The 21,934-nt window shown below is 38.9% G+C and overlaps 1 long non-coding RNA gene across 1 annotated transcript in view; it reads left to right on the forward strand.

The window, feature by feature from the left end:
• Positions 1 to 21,337, forward strand: part of LOC143260264 (uncharacterized) — a 35,514-nt gene extending 14,177 nt beyond the window's left edge. Inside the window, exon 3 of the long non-coding RNA XR_013034398.1 lies at positions 21,207 to 21,337. This is a non-coding gene — a long non-coding RNA (uncharacterized LOC143260264). The remainder of the gene's footprint in view (positions 1 to 21,206) is intronic.
• The last annotated feature ends 597 nt before the right edge of the window (positions 21,338 to 21,934 follow it).

Here is a 21,934-nt window from a genome sequence, read left to right on the forward strand (position 1 = left end):
ACTCCTCCCCCCCGTCGCAGTCGCCAAGGCCCTCCGCAGGCCTCTTTGTGCCGCGTGTGGCAGAAAGCCTCCGCGACACCGGCTCTACATATCGTTCTAGGCGCACGATTGGCTCGCACGCCTCTCCCTCTCGCTCGTTACCCCCCTCCCCGGTTGTTTTTGAAAAAGAAGAATCCATAGTTCATCCCACGAGTGTGGTCGGAAAGGAGGTCACCCCGGGTAGAGCCGCCATACCCGGGGAAGGCTAATACGACCGGGGGGTCGCCAGGTACCCCGGGGTTGTCCGCTAACGATTGGTGCACCCACCAACCGTAGCTGGCGCTTACTCCAGCTACGCCCTCTTCACCGCGCAACACTGCTTGGGGCTAGGGATTTTTTAGAGAGGTTGTCATCCTCGCGGTCCGGCCGGTTAAGGCAAGACCCCCGTTCCTGTAAAACATGACCACAGGTTTACGGTATGTGTCCGACTTTAGTTGGCCCCTCACCTCAAGCCACTCCGGCTAGGTAGAACCTGCCAGGGAATAAAATCCCCGCCGGTACAGCCTTGAGGATCATTAGGGCACGAAGCCCCCCACCACGACAAGGTAGCGGACACGGGGGGGTAATTATGAAGCCCTGAATTCAGACGAACAATATGAGGCACCTTGTCGAAATGTTATTGGTTGTTTGATGTATATTGTAACATACGAGGAATCTTCCCACGTATTTTTTATATTCCTTCCTGAAGGCATACGCCAGGCTGGCGGCAGCCAGTCGGGGGTGGATTTGTATATCTTGAGTCGAGTGCCTCCGAGGGGGTACGACGACGAACGTTCTGGAACCGGACCACGTAGCAACACCGCCACTACCATTTTTCCCATAAAATTTTAGTATATAAAGGGCTCTAACGCGACCGGGAAGCGGGCTAGTTTCGTGACATTCGTTGAGACGGAAACATTAGCAAGATCGAGTTAAATTCTCTTTCAACCAAATCTCAGAGGTAACAGCCTAAAATCGAAAGCCCCCGCCGGCTCAGTGCGAAAAACTAAGAGCGCGTTTAGAGTCCACAAACACACACTCACACTTGTTAAACCCAGCGCGCAATAAATTAGTTTCTACCAGCTTTTTGGTTTCCACTTCAATTATTACCATCTCCTGCTTCGAACCAGTAATAGGTAAGAACCCACCAAGGTATACCTCAACCGCTCGAGGTATATCCTTATTTCTTTTTAACAAAGTTACGAGGCATCCTAACACCAATTCCTCCAACCACCTTATCCAAACCCCTTTGAAGGTAGCCACCCGTGTCGAAATAAATATTGACTGGTCTACGCACCTCATCCTAACCTAAAAGGTAGCCACCCGTGTCGAAATAAACATCGGCTGGTCTACGCACCTCATCCAAAAAGATTCCAATTGCATGCAACCTCCGGCCACCCAAACTGCCTGGCCCTCGGCACGTAACAATATTATGATCTGTACGCGACCTGATCTATGTGTAACTGTGAGCATTTTGAGCAGATACACAAATAAAAGAAATAAGGAATTATGGATTTGTACCCTGCTGTCTATCAAGATAACATCTTGATAGACAGCAGGGTATGCTGATTCAGATTGGGATGGAAACGACACAACTGGTTATATATTTAAATTGTTCGAAAAATATACAATTAGTTGGAATACGAAAAAGCAATCATCAGTCGCGGTCTCTTCGACTGAGGCTGAATACATGGCTTTATTTAAAGCAGTTAAAGAAGCATTATGGTTAAAATCTTTAGCAACCAGTATCAAAGTAAATATATCAGAATCCATTGTAATCTATGAAGACAATAATGGTTGCATTAGTATTGCAAACAACCCAACTAGTCACAAAAGATCAAAACATATCGATATTAAATATCACTTTGCCAGAGAGTAGGTAGAGAATAAAGTACACTGGAGGTATGCCCCGCCTTTTCAATGCTGCGCCGAGTCCTAAGAAGGGAAGTTGATCGCGACTTCGCTCTCTCCAGCTTAGTTGGGGCCATGCTGGAGAGCCCGAGAAAATGGGCGGCAGCCATCGCCTTCTGCGAACAGGTAATGTTGCAGAAGGTGGCTGCCGAGCAGGGTCGCCGTGAGCGGGGGGTGCGGCGTGTGCGCCCACGCCTAGAGCTCCCCCCCCCCCGAGCAGCTGAGAATAGGCGGGCGGCGGGTGTACCAGATTATGCTGGTTTAATTGCCCGCCGCCTGCCAACTGAAGATGTCCTCCCCATATTGGGAGTGACGAGGCAGTGTGGGGTGCGGTCCCCCGCACCGCCGAATCAAGATGATTCATGGGGGGTGGATAATCTCCCCCCCGGGACGCGGCCGGCCACCGCCATTCCATCCTGGTGGCCGGCCAGGCGAGGAGGAGCCGCGGTTGTGTTCTTTGAGAGTTCCCGTGGCTCCCCCGCTAATCGCCAGCGCCCTAGGCCGCCGTGGGGGTTTTAGCGGGTCAAACCCCGCACTACCCCCGTCCCGTCCTTCGGGCGGGTCTTACCAGCAGATTTCCCCCACGTTAATAAAAAAAAAAAAAAAAAAAAAAAGGTAGAGAATAAAGTGGTAATATTAAAATATATTCCAACAGGTCATCAATTGGCAGATATGCTGACCAAGCCACTTCCAGGACAGAAGTTCATCCAAATGAGAGTTGGAATAGGCGTACAATAACAGAATTTTTTTCTCATTGTTCAATTAATATAAGAAATAAATGGTCTGGTCAGGTTTTTCTGGGGACTGATATTCGAAAATATCAGATTACGTTTTTCGCCGGTTTCGTCAACGCGCACCGACGGTGATGTAAACTGTATATCAAAGATGCCGCCATACACCATCGCCGGTGTCGTTAGAACACATCGTGCTCTGACCGTTAGTGATCCCAGCACCGAGAATACAATGTAAGACGCGATGAATGACCGCCTCTGATTGTGTAGAAGACCACACCAAAAAAGGTATATAAGCAGGCGTCAGTTCGTACATATACCTTCTCTCAAATGAAAGTAAAAATAAAGCTGTTTAAGAAATGGAATTAATATCATATTTATTTGAGAAATAATCCAAGCCAAAATCCCAATACCGATATTTGAACTGATGTTTGGTATTGTGTAATAAGTTTGCAAATCGAGCAGGCCCACTTCGTAATCGGCATTGTTGAGATCTATAGGCGGGAAGTACTTGGATGCTAACACGCTACTTCTTCCCGATAACGTGAGCGTGTATGACATCCTTGCGACGAACTATATCAGAGTTCCTCGCAGAAATTTCACACACAATTGTCCGCACACGCTTTCGTCGTAACTTTGATAAATCTTGTGATTGTACGTGATGGTCGGAAATAACGAATCAATTCGATCGGTGGTCGAAAATCTCCAAAACTATCGAAGTAACTGACTCGCGAATCATGTTTTATATACGCGACCCAGTGCGTTCCTGAACCATGACCGCTATCCAGATTCACTATTCCTCGTTCGTTTACCCATATTTGTTTCGGCAATTCATCGCGCATGAAAACTCCGCGAAAATGCGGTAATTTTTTACAGACGATTTTCAATTCCACGTCCGTCGTCGAGTTATCTTTTTTCCTTTCTTTTGACTTCTTTTTCTTCTTCATTCCTTTTCCACGTTTGTACGGCGCGAGATACACTCCGCGGCCCTCCATAGCGCGATTGTGTCGTCGCGCTTCTTCCAATTGTTTCTTCGCAGCTTTCGCATCGTTTATTGTTTTGATCACCCCAGCAGCGCCATCTGTCAACGCTTCCAAAGCTCCCAAAGCGGGTAAAACGAATGTTATGATTAGTCTGTTGGAGAGTCCGAATTGGCTGCGATTCGCAAACTTGTACGTGTATTCGAAATCGCAGCGTCAACCATAGTATCAATACTTGAGCAACTTGTTCTCGTCCGTGGGGGATGTAGGTTATTTTGCCTACTCGGACAACGCGGACGTGATTCCTCAGGCAGATGCTCGGCCGAATTCGATATTTATCTTTGACGACGTTGCTTGCGACGAACAGGATGTCATGAGAGAATATTTCGCGATAGGCAGACATTCGCACATCGGTTGTTTCTATCTGTCGCAATCGTACGCGAGAATACCTAAACATTTGATTCGCGACAATGCAAATCTAGTGATTCTATTCAATCAAGATGTCACGAATCATATGAATACAGATATGTCGTTCGAAACGTTCAACGCACTTTGTACGAGGTATTGGCGAAACAAGTACGGATTCCTTGTAATCGACAAAGACAGCCCTGCGAATCGTGGTCGTTACAGGCGCGGTTTAACGAATTTGTCGTACTGTGATCGGGGCTCATTTGGACTGCAAGAGTCGTTGAAGTCGCATCGTACCGCCCGATATGCGTCGGTCTAAGGAAAACCGGCGAGCCGCGATCGCCAAAGAAATAGCCAAGACCAGTGATGTCATACGTAAAAATAGTTTAGCTATGAAGGTTGGGAAAATGAATACGGAGTCGAACATTGAGACGAATTTACGCCCGATCGAGGAGCCGTTGAAACAGCTGGTTCAAAATACAGCTACGGAAGCGAACGATAATATGCCGATAGCGGATCGGCCGTTGGATCCGTAAACGCAGTCGCTATTCTCTATGAAGAAAGTAGAGAGAAAATGGAACAAGAAGAAGAAGAGGAAGCATGACGAAGCAGCTTTAACGCCAAGGATGCATTTGAAGAAGAAAAAGAAAATATATTCCCCTGTCCTTACCAACGATGACATCGGCTATGTGTTGTACGACGACGACGATGACGACGACGACAGTGGCAACAGTGACCTTAACGAGGCGGGTGGCAATAAGACGCACGAAACGATACCTACGATACTTTCGGAGCAACAAGAGAAAGCTTTCGAATCGTCTCCAACGGCCACAGCATCGTTGGAATCATCGGTGCGAAACATTTTGAAAAGTCCTGAATCGCACCGCGACGAATAAGAACATTTGTTCAACAATCTTGGACCTTTAGCCAGCAAATACTTGCGCAATTCCTTTAGCGGACCACCGAAAAATTTGGACAACGTGTATGGAGTGTATTTTTATAATGACAAACTGATACTTGGAAACACCACGTTTGATGTTAAAAGCAACGACGATATCGTTATCAGGTCTCTACGAATTGATATTCAAAAGAATACCCGACGAGAACCTGTACATCGAGGTCGATAAGGATATTTACAGAAACATTCTCATCGCTACGCGCGCGCATCAGCGAGGTAACCAAATGATGGGGAATAAGGGTTACAAGTACAAAACTATCGTAGGACCGATGTTTTCGACGTTGCGCGGAAAGGGTATACAAATTCCAACGATGATGCGCGTAACCAACAATCCAATCGATTACGTGCATTGGGACGATCCGAACGAGCTGGTGTATCGTTTGATATTGCTGATGGCATCGAAAAATGCCGGGCCCACTGGTCACGACAACGAAATAATATCCGCAATCGAAGAACTTCGAAGAAGTCGGATTGATTATAAATTAAATCGTTCGATACTCGTTACTGCAGTAATGAATGAAATGCCTGTTGATAAATTTAACAGGTGGTTCGATAGAACGAGTATTCGTTGGAATTGCTGCGAAACCAATCAAGCGATATCTGTGGACGAAAATTGGAACGATAGATTTACAAATATTGAGTTGAAACATAGATGAAGAAGATAATGATTGAACCGAGAAACCTCGGTAGCATAAAGTTAAACGAAGAATTCGTTCATCTTTCGTTTTGAAGCGACCGCGGACCCGATAAAGCAAGAGAGAGAGAGAGAGAGAGGTGTCAGTGGTAATCATGAGCGATGAGAAAGTAAACTTGGTGAACGAACTGCATGCTCCGGCGAGGCGTTTCTTCCCGCGCAGGCGAGCGATCGTGCGAGGACTCGACGATCTTGTAAGGGCCTTAATACATTCTCATGTTACACACAGACACTACGTCATCCGGAAGATAACCCACCCAAGATCCTGCACATGGCCCCGTCGCCGAATGTTCTGGAAGCACCAACCCCTGACAAAGACCGATATAAATACCAGTCTCCAACGCACCAAACCTCAGCCTTGACGAATCCTCCACCAGCTACGGAACTATTGTACTCGGTATAAACTATTGTAAATCATATAAAACTTGTATTATTTGTAATAAAGAGTTAGAGAGTTGGGCAACGGCTCAACTCCTTCTTTTTTTATACTTCTTGGTATTGCTTTACGTAACAATCTCTGGCAAGCCGACATCGTCGAGGTTCTACGATATGCTATAGACAATAGAGGACATCGATACATTCTCACGATAATCGATAATAAGTCGATCTAATAAACAAATCCTTTACGTTTCTTAATGCGATTATTTATTATTAAATCAGCTTTGCAAATCATTCGTTGAATTCTGTTCGGACACCGAATTATTTAAATTAAAATATCATTTACGAACTTTGTTAATCTTCACTGTACACCTTGCATACAAATTTCATATGGTACCCATGAGGTGTCATGCACACTAGAAAATTAAAATGATAAATAATATTCAGACGTTCTAAAATAAAGATGAACAGCTCTTTGTTTAAAAATATCACTTTCACATAGTAAAAAAAAATCCGGAAATTTCACGCTTCGTGACTTGTTCAGTACTTCGAACGCGGCTCGAGTCCGTCCGGACCTTCTGTCAAAGTCTCGTGCTGCGGGCTCTCGAACTTCGCGCCGTCACCTCCCATTGGTCAGTGTTTTTCGTTAATAACTCGTAAACAAAGCTGCAGATTACATTTTCGCGAAGGAAAAAGTTACTTAGGATGATCTCAGCTGCCCCACATTTCCGTATTGCGAGACATTTTTGGGACACCCTGTATAATAAATACATATTTAAATATATATTTACGTTTTATTATAATATATATTAATATCTATATTTTATTCAAATATTTTATTAATTAACTATAATTAGAGAATTATATAATATATATTATAAATTTATAAAATATAAAAAAATCACAGGATTATTAAATTTATTAATATATATTTTTAATAGATCAACTATAAATTTAGAAATATTATCTGTCCTCATAGATATATTTTAATGGATCCATTAAACAAATAATTAATATTTAATAAATATCTTTATATATTCATAGATTAATTAACAATTCTACTTCAAAAGAAGTAATCTAAATTTATAAATCTTTACATCTTAACATTATTCTTAAATATAATTAACTTATCATATATTTTTAATTATTTAATAATATACAAATTTTTAACCAATAAACAACTACTCGAGGTGTATCTTCAATTTTTCTTGCAAAAGTTACGAGGCATCCTATTCTATTCTATTCTATTCTATCATCTATTCTATTCATCCTATCCAGTTTATCCAAATCCTATCCTGATTACTCGGTAGCCATCCGTGCTGAAAGAAGCATCGGCTGGTCCACGCAATCTCCCTTATAAAAAATCCCAATCGCATCGAACCTCTGACCACGCAAAGCTGCCTGGCCCTCGGCTCGTAACATAGCAAATGTTCCTGCGCGGTTGCATGCATTGCACTCCTATTATCTCTTTTTACAATTCGCACGTCCAATAATTACATTTCATTTACCCCCGTCCATGACGCATCTCAAGCAACTATAACCAACAAACTGCGGCAATTATAGCCCATACACACAGATCTTGTACACTCCCTCTGCTCAACAGAACACTCAACGTTGAAGTTCTCCACGTCATCTAGAGCAACAACCACTACAGGAGCTACAAGCTCAACAAAGTACAACAATCATAACAACGAACTCCTCTTTCCTTCCCTTCCTCTCAACTCCAATAATCTTGAAACCTACTAATTCTCGAGCCTTAACAAATAGTTAACTCCAACTCTCAGCACTTTTCCACGTACAATCCTAATTCAACTTGACTTGACCCCATCACACTCAAAGCAACAAATGGTAATACACCACTACTCACTCAATTCAACACCCCCACTTCCTCATCGCTGACTCACCCTACCCTCCTTTCCTCTCCACACCTATCCTCTACTTATCATATTGTTGCGAATCACTCCGTTTCTCTCGCGTCGCGGCATTTTATATATATTTACAATAAAGAATATAAACTATAATACAACTCAATACGATTATAGTTCAGATCTTTCAATTTGAAATGTTGCTCGTTCGACGGTCCGATTTCGACTCTCCGATTGTCCGTTGGTAACACTCTCCGTGGCAACACCTATCTTCTATTATTTTTTAAGGAGTTGTTCACAACAGGGCAGTTTCACGTTACAGCGACTTGATTCGGACAAGTCACCGTAACAATATAATCATATTATTCACCATATTATTCAACGGCATCCTCTCAAGCCGGAGTTTTTTTGCAAATTTTTCTCCTTCAGTCACTCATTAAAATGAATTTTTTACATCCTGCAAGTAACCACAATCACGTAATTCACTTGATAAGTCTGGATTACAGGCAGCAACGGATCCAACATCACAGCATAAACCAAAAACAACCACTCGTCAGCGTTTCACCAGGAGCCTAGAAGCAAGGTGCTACTTGCAAAACCGGCTCCCGAAGGACACTGCCCCGCTATATAGATTTCATGGCGAGTTCACAAGTAACATGTAATATGTAATATACACTATATTTCTGAACATTTCGGGACCAAAAGTTTCGGGTTCTGACCCAAACTCAAAGGAAATTTTCGACCCGACTCTATCCTGAAATCTCAGATCCCTGCTTACCTCTAGTGTACAGTAAAGTGAACATTCTGACACCATATAGAGGGTGTCTCAAAATTATGTTACTTGCGGAAATGGAGGGTTCCTGAGGTCAATTCAAGTAACATTATTTTGAGAAACCCTGCATACCAGCGATAAAAATAGCATCTACAGAATACGATAGAATACAGAAGTAAAATTCGCCCCAGGAGTTCACCCGCATTGACTTATTTAATTATATCATCAAGAATAATTTATTTATGATTATAGAGAAATAAGATTTTTGAATATTCTAACAATTTAATTGATGACGTTCGTCAAATTCGAAATTGTCAAGTTTACTGAAAAAGGTATTGTCAATCCGAAACTAGTCTCGAACGCATCTCCGAAACTCGATCAAGCCCAAATTATGCAAATGACTTCATTTCACATAAAAACAATGCTAGCGAGAAGGATTTTTTCAAATTGGAATGTTACGACCCGAAATATTGCGAAGAATGTATTGCACTGTTATATAAACAATATAAACATTTACCATTTCTGTCTTTTTTAAAAACGTTTACAAAACCTCCAATAAGAATGAAAAATTTCTTTCCTGACCGAGTCTTTTCCGTACTTCAACCTAAACCAATGCAGTGTATCACAATCAGTGTAGGTTCGAAATACACAGCGTTCGTACTCAAGCACATAATATACAATGCGGTTCCATTTCACAAGAAGAACTGCGATAAATACTGTCCAATATAAATCATAGACCTATTTAAACCAATAACACTACTATGAAAAACCTCAGAAATAAGTTTATTAATTGCATTAACTCTGCAATGCTATAAATGCTTGAGTTTGCTCGAAAAGATTCGACGCACCTACTTTTTAACTTTACAGCTTACTTAATAGACAACAACAAGGTTTTGTCCTCGAAAAAGTTGCTACAACTAGACAATCTGCATTATCAATTTCATCGAATGAATGTTCCAACTTAAACATTTTAAACATGGATTTTTATACATCTAGAGTATTTGATTTAATCGTGTCAGAATAGGAAGCAGACAGTAAATTGATCAACGAACTCGAGAAAGCAATATCTCTAGTGGCAGTAGGATTTGAATGGAGAAATCAATCCTCTGAAGCTGTATTGCTTGTTATCCAAATATGGTTGCAAGTTTTTAATTAATGGAAGGCAACACCATATAATGACGAGTAAATAAAAATTACCGATCCAGATTTCAATGACTCTTGGTACCATTACTGCACAATTTGATTCATAGATAATATACACGGCTTCGCAGAAACACTTCCGGTCCTGTTCACCCCGAGAAGTAAATATTTCAGATTCTTAACCAAATTCAGGAAAGTTTGGTATGGAAGATCCAAAAGCAATTCTCAAAGCCTTGCTTCAAAAGTACGTCGAAATTCAGATCAATGTAGTCTTACTTTTCTTGTTGGTTACTTCCGCAATAGTCATCTGGATATCTGCTGAACACTGACGTGAATCTTGACATGAAAACTGCATCACTCAACTTCCATGTTGACCCAATCTGTTTTTGTTGACGGCAAAAACTGTAAATCATCAAGCAAGCAAATTCCTGCTTTCTGTATTTCCACTTCAATATTTACTAGGAATCGTGCATTCTTGCTATTTTTCATTATGTGATTAATATTTGTTGCCAGTATACCAAGAATGTATCCACTGCGCGTTACTTTTCTAGTTATGTACACTATTTGAAATTTTGTAACCCTGAATTAATCAGCAATTATTCTGAAATACTTTGGAAATTGAAGTCGATAGTTGTGAAGTTAATTTATGATTCTTTGAAAATGGCTATATTTTCCTGTAATTAATACTTAGGTAAGTAACGTTGTCGTATCCAGCCATAGTTGCCTTCGACTAATGAAACCAACGACTACTGTTACATTGCTTTTCTTCCTCCATATTATAACCATTTTAGGAAAACATTTAGTTATTTCGGGCGCGTAGAGTACAAGAAATGTTCTGCAAACTACCAAGAATGCATAGCTCTGCAGTAATAAAAAATGGAGTATTCTCAATCTGAATGTTCCATTTAATGCAGTCCATTACCTCCTCTTTACTGGTATCACTTGGTTCGATGCATAAGAACTCTAGCGCGACGTTAGTTTTTTTACATTAAGTCGAGCTCAGCTGTTCGAGTTCGACGCCCGTCCAGGTAGACAACCCGTAGTAAACACTTCAAACAGTCTTTTTTTGCAGCGTCGCAATGTATTTATCACCTTCCAATAATCCCAATATCAAATCCGTTACCTATTTTTCGTTGTTTCCCATGCAGCGCTCTTCGTTAGGTCATTGCCTTCGTGCACTGTAACGAACTTTCAATGCTGCTTAGTTTTCAATATTCACAACGAAATAAATAGGCCCTCACACCGCGAACGTGGCATTAGTTATCAACTACTGTTACGTAGATACATATAGTTGCGCTAGTATATATAACTCTAAGTTCTCTGCTCTTGCAGTCCAGTGTCTGTATACTTTTGTGCTTGCAGCCTAGCTTCGCTATAATCAATTGCACTTGCAAATTTCGCTACAGCTTTGTAATCATAAATTGATCGCTTGATCGTATAAATTCGTGACCTTCATGATACATCAATAGATTTTATCATTCTATTGTATATTATGCTGCTCTGTACAAATCTTATTGGTTAAAATATATTTAGTGTTATTACACTAGCGTTCTTTACTGTACAGTCCACTATCCAATTCATCCTTCCAACACTACTAGAGTTCCCAACGAAAAGATATATTTGCAACATAAACTTTTATAAGAATAACGAACTAGTAATTTTGAAAATTGTCGAACATTTAACTTATTTTTGCACTTTATGAGCCTTCCTGAGTACTACATATTTCCAAAACTTCATACTCCGGTTACGCAAATACATACAACTGTAAGATGTAGATGGTTCATTCTATTATATATTTCACATAGAACGTTATTATGATTCAGATTTTGATAATACTCAACATTCATGTTTAAACCCACGATTTAATTTAGTGTTGATAAAAGTGATGTCAATTTTGCAGGTTGTCTTCGCTATAGCATGCATGAAAGTAATATAGTAATACTTTACTATCCACACTTTATTTATGCATGATTCGTACTCAAGCCGCTATATGCATTATTCCGACTTGACGAGAAGGCGACTATACACAGTGCGGACACGTTGGTCGCAAAAGTCTTCTCGTTAGCTTTAAACTATACGTTAGTAGGAGTTACCGTGTTCGTTTGAACGGTTCAAACAGATATATGTATAATTTCCTTATAGTACAATACTGTGTATAGTACAAACAGAATTAAGTCTCATTACGAATAATTTCTTTCACGAACCATCACTGAACGCGACATCGGGTCGACACATTCGATGGAAGAAATAGAAAAGCTCGTCTCGATGACTACATTGTGCAACATATGTCCAAAATGATCTATTGGAATCAAAATATACTCCATAAATACTGCAGAATTCATTTGAATTGATAGAATTAAGAATTAACTTTCCTACCTCGAGTATAATGATATAAAAAAATGATCACGTTTTCAGTTAGCATTTATGCATTACTATCCTACAAATGTAAGTTTTATAAATAACGCTAAATATTTATTAATAAAAATAAGATCAAAATAAATAAAACTAATTCAAACAAACACTATATGGTACTACAATATAGTATATAGAGTATTTTCCCGAAACTACAGAGATTTAAATTATTGTAATATCATTAAAGAAATTTTTTTCACCAATTTTTAAAATACACCTGTGAGATTTATTATGTATACAACATTATTTAGAATACCAAAATTATGAAATTCTTTTTCGAAAATCATCGGTTGGTGTGAAATTGGTTTAGTCAAGTGTATCGACTGAGCACTGGCCAGAAAAGCATAGGACTACATATTTCCAGACTTGTGGTCGGGAGATTAACCGAATCAATTAAACCAGTTTGTTTCGCACTTATCCGGCTCGAGGGACCGGAATGTGTCGCGGATCCGGCTCGAAGGACCAAAATGTGTGTGCGAAGCGAGTCGAGCTTTTTCGACCCGCGATTGCGTTCGCTCGTTGGCGAATTTATGCCGCGGATGAGGATTCTACGGGAGGTCCTACGGAACGGAACAAGTTTATTACAAAAGATAAAAGGTAACATTTTCTATTATTCCAAACATGATTAGACATATAAGTCAACATAATAAAAAACAGGGAGAATGTGAATGTGATTGTTATTATTGGGTATGGGCCTCGAGAAATGAAAGAGAGTGAGGAGAGTTCGTCGGAGCGTGTGCAGTTTCAAATGTTATTCTCTCGATTAGAATACGTAATTTCTGTTCACAATTTCGTTACTGTGAAAAATCATATCTTGCGGTTCTTCTTGAAGTTCTTTCGTTTCTTCATTTACGTTTCTTCTTTCTTCCTCCTGAGAGCCTAATAAAAATTGTATGACATGTATCGGGGTGCATCGTTCTCCTATAATCGTACTTATAATGTCTAGTTAATCATGTTCAAGCTTTCTCGTGTCTGATTGAATGGAATGAGCATTTTTATATAATAATCCCTCCATTCCGAAAAGCGATGAAACGTATAAAAGAGCCTTAGAAATAGTAAGGAATTTAAAATTAGTTAATGACAGTGTAAGACGAGGCTTGAAGTTTATCACGGAATGTAATAGCTTATTATAATGAAAAATGAATATAATAAACAATTTATTTTACAAGTATTAGTAGATTATCGGTGACGTCATCCAGATGCCAGCAAATCAATCTGAATAAAAGCCGTATATTGATCAGTATGTGACATTTTATAAGATATTTCAATTAATTTTATTATAACGTATAATTTTAAATTAAGTCACGATAATATTATATACATGTAAGATTACATTTTTATTATAAAAAATATTTAGTACCGCCTCTAAAACAGTGGTACACATTTATATTAAAATTAACGTACATAATAGAAATTTCAAATCTCTGAACCCGATGCGACACGGGTTACCGTTATCCAGTCGCTTTGAAATTTTACATACATTATTTTTTCACCCTCAGAAATCATGTTTGTTGTTACATAGCATATTATAAAGAAAAAAAAATCAATCATAAAAAATGTTTACCTTGAATGAATATCTAATAAGAAAATACGTACAACTCCAGAAATCCTCCACGGTATGATACTTCTTAAAACATTCCGGCAGAAGCTACTTTACCTCTCGCGCATTCTCACTTCGTTTCGCTTCGAATTTTATATTTATGTATGAACTTGGAGTCGAAGAGGTGTTTCAACTGATCTAAATTTTCCACGCATTTTGTAGTCCGGTAATTCGACAATTTGTAAAATTGCTTCTGCTATATTTATACCGTAATCAACATAAGTCTCCCTTTTTCAACTGTGAATAGCTTTATGCATAATGTAGGTATTGAACAGAGCCATATCTGACATGCAAAAGAAAAGTTTTCGGCATCCTTCGATGACTTTTTTCATGATTCGGAAACAGGCAAACAACTGATCTTGATGATCAACTGCACCCATAACCTTGTTATATTCCAGAATACATTTAGGCTTCATTACTTTCTGTAATTCTTTGTTTGATTACTCGACCATCTCTCCAGTTTCGTGTTTCATTGATATCATATACACGTCGCGCTTGTCCTTCCACCTCACAGCTATCAAATTATTGCAACATCTTCATATACATTCTCCTTTCTTCAAAATATGCTTTTGATTGGCGTTTGGCATATTTTTCCTGTTCTTGCGCACTGTCTCGATTACGTTTGCCTTTTTCTGGTGTAATTTTTAAAAACGGATTTGGTGAAGAGTACCAGTTATCCACAGACAAAGTATATTCCTTGTTTATTATAAATTATGACAGCTCTATCACAACGTTCTCTAACGCACTATCATTTCGATCAATTTTGTACTGGCCAGTATATATTTTAAATCCGTGACAGAAACCGGTACTTGCCTCGTACAATTTGTAAATTTTTAATACAAATCAGGCTCTTTTGGATGGATTGAATTGTTTGTACGCTAAACTCTCTTTATATTTCATTAAGGATTCGTCTATATTGACATATTCATTGGGTGTGTAAATTTCTTTAAATTTTTCATTCCAAAGGTTGATGATAGCTTTTATCTTTAGAAGTCGGTGATCACTATCAGCAGTTTCATTATCAGAGAGATGTAAAAATCTCGAAATTTGCCGAAATCTCTTAAAAGGCATCGTTTGTCTAAATATTGGCGTTTCTACTACAGCTCTTCTAGTTCAATACAGTTAAATATTTGATTTTTTTCACTTGACCCATCAAAATTCACAGTGCATAATGGGCCTTTATTTCATCTAAGATAACAGGATACCAAGTGTCGTCCACATGCCGTCTTTTCGCTCGTCGTGAATTGTCTGATGTGCGAAGCGATTTGTTTTCATGGTCAGCATTTCCCGAAACTTGTTATCAAATGTAATAAAAAATAGGTCTAACATTGTTGGATTCTCGCTTAAATTATTTAAAATAGACGCTTTTTTTCCATGATGTTCAGAATACTTCCAAACTATTGGTGTGTTTTTTACTTTCTGGCAAATCCATGATTGTCGTACCTTTCTCTTCACTACTCCCAACTATAATCATACGCCTTACACGCTTTGTGATTGGCGCAAACACGTTACTATCACTGGATTCGTTATGATTGCTTTTATCTAACACTTTTGTATTTTGCATTTTGTAGGGATTTCTTAAATTTTAATAACTAAACTGCTTTGTAACAACAATTATAAGAATCGCGACTAACTCTCGTTCGCGAGCCTGGCTCGTGATATTCATTTTTGATAAGCGATGGTAATATACAACGAATTTGTACAAGAAAACTGTTGTGGAAAAGACCAAGAATCTTTTTTTCAGGTTTAACGTCGCATCGACCTTCATGTCATTAGCGACGGTTTATTGTCCTGTTTCTTGTTTTTATTTCTTGGGAGATGTTGGTTTCCTTTAGGAATTTTACGACGGGTAGTATCTTGTATTTTTGTCTTGATATTTCGTATTTTCTGCATTCGAAAAGGACGTGGTTGGTCGACATAGTTTGGTTGCACGTGTTGCAAAAGGGTGGTTCTGTTCGTTTGATTAATCTTTTTTTAATGTTATTGTAGCAGAGATCTTGAAATTCAAGTCGCTAATTTTATTGGGTTGATATGACTTTCTTCTGATGTTATAGATAGCGGTCTCTTATTCTCCGTTTTGTTTGTGTTGGATTCTTCTGGCTCTATTTCCATTGTATTTGTCCTGCCTTCTTGATATTCGACAATACGTAGACCGATATGAATATATCATTGATGATTGATACGTTAATGCGGGGGGAGGGGATTTATATTCGGATCGGTTTGGGAACCGTTTTCGTTCGTGTTTGTATTGTTAGGACATTGCTTATAGCTTGATTGATTACAATTGAAGCAGATCTGTTTCTCTGAAGTGGTGAATATTCAGAGACTTGTTATAAACAAGTTTGTAGACTTGTCTTCTTCTGAAACTTAATATGTTTGCAAAATCTGGGTCTGTGATTACTGCTTTCAAGTACAGTGACTCGCATTAATATTCGGACACGATATTATTATAAAAATTATTACTCCCTTTTATTATTTATGATAGTATTATTGAATCAATAGTTTTCTCATATAATAAAGCACTTCTTATAGTTAGTAGAAACATAAATTTTTTGTTTATTTATTGCGCATATTCTTTTGTATAATAAGCAAATCTGTTTGTCAGTAGAGGCACAAATTCTGTGTAGGGTATCGTCAAAATTAATTAAGAATGTGCTTGGAAATTTGTTCAGGACGTCGATATCGACGTATACTTGACGTCTGAAGCTGCACAAATTCAGGGTCAGATATCTCTGCTCTGATCGGTTATTCTTGAGCAGAGTTTGATGTTATTGGTTCTAAATGCATCTTCAATTACTGAATTTGGGATGATCGATGCTACATTTGACAGCTCGATACGTTGGGTCGGCGAAATCATAGGACGGATTTCAATATTTGTGTTGCTGATGGTAATTGATTTAAATATTGCTGTTATGTTGCTGACAGTTTCTTTGTTATCTAGGTATGTGCATACCCTACCGTTTGAAATTCTCGATATGTATTTGATAGATCTGGGGCTTATTATCTTTCCTATGGCTAATGCATAGTCCCTGACGGTAATACCATCTACAGCATGCAGTATTATGGCTTGGTCCTTGGTTGGGGCGTATTCTCGTTTGGCATTTTCGTAGGAGGTGACTGATATAGTTTTGTTTTTGGCTCGGTTTCTTGAACTATTGGGGAGTTGGGAAGGATTCCTGTAGTCAGGATCTCATCCCAGATCTGGTCGCTCTACATTTGTATCATGATACTGTAGGAAATGAATCGGCAAATTTATTATTCTGAGTCGAAGTTTTAAATTGTTTATTTCACAAAGGCTCGGCTCGAATAAACATCGTAATGTATTAAACAATCTTCTTATCGATCGCATCTCACAGCTAACACGATTCATTCTACAGTTCAGCCAATCCTGAACTGTAGAATGACCATCCATGGTCACCAAAGAATCACAACTTTATTTCCAAGAGTTAGATCTTCAAAATTATACAATTCATATTACACAAAACGTAAATAAGAAATAATAAAAATAAGTCTTACGGAATGCAACAAATACGCATACAAACACACACAAACTTAAACTTATTCACAATCCGGTATCGTTTTAGTTTTCGAACAATCTGACACAATGCTTCATTTCAAACTCTGTCAAATTTCGAATCACTTATTCAGATCTTGTCGATCTACAAGCAAACAGTTTAACGAATTTGGTATAAACCCATCCACTACTGCCAAAACATATATAAAACCTTTTCCACACTTCTCCGTAATGATCCACATGAATTGTCTGAAATGGTAGGTCACCTTTAGGTAAACTATGCAAAAACCTCTCCTGTCTACCACTAATTAGCTAAAATTCAATACATTTCAAACAATTGTTAATATATTGTTTAATCTTTTGTCGCATTTCCGGAAACCAGTATATTTGTCTTATGTCATCGATGACTTTGTCAATACTTACATGCCCCAAATTGTCATGAGCCTAATAATTTATATATATTTATATATATTTATATAATATATATATATATATATATATATATATATATATATATATATATATATATATATATATATATATTGTCATTAGTCTAATAATATTATTTTCTAAACACGCGGGTACGTAAAATAACAATTTATCATTATTAATTTTTCTATTTTCCTATAAACTAACCGTCCCTTAATTCATAATGTTTTTCCTCGCTTGTTTCCAATCTATTTCTTAATCCACGAATCGTATGGTCTTGATATTGTTTAATTGACAATGTCTCTTCTAAAGTATTAGGTTCCAATACTGCGTCAAGATATCTTAGCTCGCAACTCATTTGAGTCGCTCGAACGTCCCGGTGAAATGTCGGGACGCACATTGTTGTTGTTAATCCTGAGCTCCTTAAACCGGTGGAACATGCAAACGTTCGTGAGTAATATCCTATCACTAAGCTTGTTCGACCACGGACCGTAAGTCCACAATGTTGAATCCTTCGGCGATGATGGATCGTGCACGTGATTTCTTCTGCATCCCTGCCTCGATGATGAAATGCTTTCTGACAATGAATATGGGTTTGAGATTTTTCGAGCATTTCTTGCTCGAATAATCTTCATTTCGTCGACTCCTGCGTTGCGCATCATTTTTGATCCTACAGCTTGTTTACTTCTGAAAAAATACAAACATGCAAAATATATAAACATGTGCTAGAAAAGAACGATGTATTGCGTAGCAATTTTTAAAAAATGCGGATCTATCAGGGACGGTGGTGGATTGTTGTTATACTAATTGACCGCGAACTAATTCGTAGCACACGATCCATTTTTTTATTCGATTGGATTTCACACCTCGTACCCAATTCATAATCGATTCGATTTCATCAAAATTCAATTCATGGCCGATATAGGTGTACTCTATTATTATCACTTTTCTTTTACTCATTATATCATTACCAAGTGTATTCAGAGTTAATAGTACATATATTTATTAAAAGGACAACCAATAGTAGTAGTAGTAGTAGTAGTAATAGTTGTAATCTAAAATTGTTGAAGAAGTAACTGTAGCCTCGGACAAAAATTAATTTATACTTTGCTTGGGACTGAAGTTCGAAATTATCAGATTTCATTGCGCCGGTTTCTTAAGCGCGCACAGGCGGTAATATAAACTGTAATTTATAAATACACACCGCGATACACACCCATTATCGCCGGTGTCGTTAGAGCACACCAGCGGTAGCATACAATGTAAAACGCGATAAATGACCGTCTTTAATTGGTGGAGAGGATCACATCAAAAAGGTATATACGCGGACGAAATTCAGTCGCGGTCTGTTAGTTGAAATTGGGCAATCAGTCGTTCGTGCATAACGTACATATATCTTCTTAAAAATAAAAATTATAATAAAAGTTTTAGTAAAACTTTGTACAGTAAATAAATAATCCAAGCCATAATCCCAATAAAAATAAATAATTAAATAATTAATTTTTAAAAACAAAGTTACAATTTTCTTCCTCTGTCATAATTCTTCGTCATCCTTATTATACAATAAATAATCATCTTTTCAAAAAATTTGTGTTTCCTCCTCCTCTAACATAACCCAGCTTCATCCCTTCCATGTGTTATTCATTTCTGTTCGGGGCTGGAACTATCCCAGAATGGGAGACTGTTAGTCGGAATGGTTGAACCTAAATAAACGATTAAATACATGTAAACACGTCGAGTCTTTATTACAGAATCGCAGACGCGATCAACAAATAAATGGTTTTAAGTATACTTGATGAGAAAAATTCTCGGTCTACGTGGATGGCACAAGGTGGAAAAAAACAATTGGTCCCAAATGGTAGTAGCTACTTTAGCATAAACGAAGTATATATAGGGGAGGGGGAGGATACTGGCCTAATTATTGGCACACGTGTATTGTGCTGTGATCAGCGAATTATGCCTCGTATTTGCATGTTACTTGCGCGGTTTTATTCAGTAATTTACGTATGTTAGCCGTGGCGTAATAATACAGAGCTAATAAGTAAGGTAAGGAATGTATTATGCTTGATTACCAATGAACGACTGTTTTATTACTCTTTTATACCTTTTGTCATTGTGGCGTACGTGATCGAATGCATGTACAATTATAACGGCGTACATGATAGCGCAGGTAAAAGGGATCGGATGTCCGAAAGATAGGCTGGTCGAATGCGTCTCAGGTGGGCTCGCCTGGCACTCTACCCGAACGAATTTTCCTGCGTCATGAATCGAATTCCCGAATATCGTGCATTATGTCGGGTGGTCTGCCTAGGAGCCTGTAAAATCCCGGAGTTGGCCTCATTTTCCAGCTTGACCACCGGTCAAAACGGGGACAACGTCAAAGCATTTTTGTTCCATATTTAAAGTGCCTTATCATTTCGTCCACACAAAATTTCACTTTTTTGCATAAATAACAAATGAATCGAACGATTTATTTCATTTCTTCATGTATTACGTCAAAAATACTACCATATTGTGACGTGTATTCATTTTCCATGTATATAAACAAATAGGTGTTCATCCTCAGAAATATTGAGGTTCCTTATCATTGTCCGCCGGAGTATTTGTAGGATTGGGATGGGCGTATTCGAAGTATAACTTTAATGACGAAATAATTTAATAAAAATGTAAAAATGTTTCGGGTAGGGTCTGTTCGTAATTAATAGTACTCTCGCGTGCGGTGGTAGAAAGTTCTTTTTATTTCGCGGACTATGTCTGTGGACGAGTCGTGATACAGTGATCGAGTTTGATTCTTCGTTTCGCCGTTTGCTCTGGTAAAATTCTTGAACAACCCTGATTGGTCAACCCCACGCGTTGGGCCTTTCCAATCAGCGTTGCTCATTTTGTCCTTTTTACCGCCCGCCCCTTACGCTCTTTGCGTATTTTCGGGATGGCTCGGTAATCGGAGGGGATGATGAGTTGTACGTGACAACGTGTGGAAATTTTCCTCCGGGTCACCCACGTCGGACCACATGGCCTTTGGGTCGCTGGGCCCGCTTCGAGTACCCTTCGGAAACTCTCCTAATTTATGACGGTTTCTTTAGCTATTGAGGAATTTCTTAAAAAGACTCTACTGTGCAAACATGTGCTATCAAGTGGTGAGCTTGTCTTCTCAAAAATAGCTTCTTCGAAGGAGTGTCATAAATTACGTTGGCCGTTTGCACGAGGACTGAAGATCTTATTGTGCGCACGACTGGTCGCTACAAATGTAAAGATATAAAAATGGTACAATGGTCATGTGTACATTCACGATCGAAATTGATACATATCTGCGGTGTCTCCGCGATCTTCTTTTATTTCTTCCTGGACACGTTCCTGGAATGCTGGAGAATGATCGCGACGTTCTGTTTCTTTCAGTTCAATATTTCGGAAGCTCTCGATCCTCCGGGATGCTTCGTTGCAGCATCGGTATCGCCGGTCTCGTTAGCCAATATCAGCCGATTACGATGCATCTGAAACAATAGTGTAAGAATGCCCGTAAGGATGCCAAATGAAAGGTAACGTAACGACCTTTGAGGTCCATTTATACAAACGTCACCGCGGGTACATCGTAAAACTCACACCAACAGATCAGTACGGTCCACAGACATGGCCTCGCCGTAAGACGGCCGGGCTGACGGAAAAGTGTTGTTCTGAACTACATCTGACCGTTACCAGACCGGATGACGAGGTCCTAACCTCGCTATTAAACTAAAAGAAGAATGGATTCTACTCAGCTACATCGGAAGCTAGGCTAATCCTCACGACTTGTTTTTATTGTTGTTGACAATCGACGACTATAATTCCGTATCGGTACACGGCTGGCGACGTTTTCATCAGCGAAGTTTGCTGTACACGTGAAAATAGTAAAAGAATAAAGTCATTTCCAGGCTTATAAACATCAGGGAAGATATTTCTCACCTAATCCATGACATCTGAAAGCAGACAGTTCGAATGGATATTTGATCGCCGACCGTGTGTCGCTGCAAGGCATTCCTGTTTCTTATAAGTTTCTTGATAAACTATTTTTCGCTTGTAAACATTTAAATTACAGACAGGCTGTGAATATTATTTCTCACAAACCAGGTATGTATTGTGAAAGGGAT

This window comes from Megalopta genalis, chromosome 11, assembly GCF_051020955.1.
Source record: "Megalopta genalis isolate 19385.01 chromosome 11, iyMegGena1_principal, whole genome shotgun sequence".
NCBI lineage: Eukaryota > Metazoa > Arthropoda > Insecta > Hymenoptera > Halictidae > Megalopta > Megalopta genalis.